The 1,217-nt window shown below is 38.8% G+C and overlaps 1 protein-coding gene and 1 long non-coding RNA gene across 2 annotated transcripts in view; one reads left to right on the top strand and one right to left on the bottom strand.

The window, feature by feature from the left end:
• The window catches only part of GUSB (glucuronidase beta), a 14,466-nt gene that overhangs the window by 5,082 nt on the left and 8,167 nt on the right, over nt 1-1,217 (bottom strand). The window lies entirely within an intron of this gene.
• Nucleotides 8-1,217, top strand: part of LOC114060513 — a 5,328-nt gene continuing 4,118 nt past the window's right edge. The window contains exon 1 of the long non-coding RNA XR_003571900.1: nt 8-365. This is a non-coding gene — a long non-coding RNA (uncharacterized LOC114060513). The remainder of the gene's footprint in view (nt 366-1,217) is intronic.

The following is a 1,217-nucleotide window of genomic DNA, read 5'->3' as shown; positions in this document are numbered from 1 at the left end:
TTTTGACAAGCAGCTAAATTTGTGCATCGATGGTGCAATACTAAGACTGAGCATTCTGCAAGTTCTATGCCATTTCTGCCACATGGACAGTATGAAAAAAAGGGGCACAAAAGCCCACTAAAGATAAAGTGATGTTGTATGTAACTTGTTCAATGTTCTCTTAACATGTTTTGTAATAAAAGAAAAAAAAGTTCTAATATCACATCAGTGTACGAGATCTGTTCTTTGGCTTTGTTTTCCTGCACTCAGGGTGGTCAGAGCATCTCACAGGGATGGGATATTGGAGTTGGTGTGCAAGTGTCTGATTCAGCAGCAGTATCCAAGAGCAGATTCCTGCTGGGCTCCTTCAAAACTGAGGCCATCAGGTGGTGGTTTTGTTTTTTTTTTTTTCCTGGGGTGGGGAGGAACAAACCTTCGAGTTACAGACCTTGCAGTTACAGACTGGTAACTGTAGGACAGCTTGGAAGAAGCACAAAGTGTAACCTGTAGCACAGCCATGTGGTAGAACCAGGTACCTCCAAACTCACCTGCTCCAGGTGTTTCTTGCACAGTAGTGACAAGCATTATAAAGCCACCTTGAAAAATTAAAAATTACACAGGAACTACCCTGGAAACAAACGTATGTGTTTAAATTCCTTGGTTCATGCTGTGGCCAAAGGCACAGACATCCAAAAAAAAATACCCCTCGGCTATTTACCCAGCTCTAGGGCTTTAATTATGAAGCTGGAGGAGCTTTTTAGATTATTCAACACAAATAGACATCTGCCAAAGAAGATCTAGAGCAGTTTAAAGCAGGAATTGAAGCAAAGCTTCCTTCCTTCAGACTTCCATGAGGGTTGTTAGTGTTTTAAAGAGGTTTAAGCTTTGGCTTAATTGTAAGTGAAAATCCTGAGCATTTGTAAACACAATCAATGGAACAGCAAAGCATGACAATATTAATGGAATCCAAGGGTATAATCCTGCACACAAAGAACTGTTCTCTCTTACAGATACTTTTTTTTTCAGCTGGTCTACAACTACAGGACAAGGTGCTTTGTCCTAGAAACAAAACCGTAAGTTTTCTTCTGCCTTTCCCTGTTAAATATCTCCAGTAAATTTGGGGAGGTGGGGGGGAAAGGACTGTAAAGCACAGGACAAGAAGAGGAAATTTAATGTATGAAATGAAAAAAAAAAAAAAAAAAAAAAAAAAAAAAAAAAAAAAAAAAAAAAAAAAAAAA

This window comes from Empidonax traillii, unplaced genomic scaffold (assembly GCF_003031625.1).
Source record: "Empidonax traillii isolate 1590-97213 ecotype Southwest subspecies unplaced genomic scaffold, ASM303162v1 scaffold276:size1176444, whole genome shotgun sequence".
Classification (NCBI taxonomy): domain Eukaryota; kingdom Metazoa; phylum Chordata; class Aves; order Passeriformes; family Tyrannidae; genus Empidonax; species Empidonax traillii.
The sequence above is the reverse complement of the archived record's forward strand: the minus strand, read 5'-3'. Positions and strand labels throughout refer to the sequence as shown.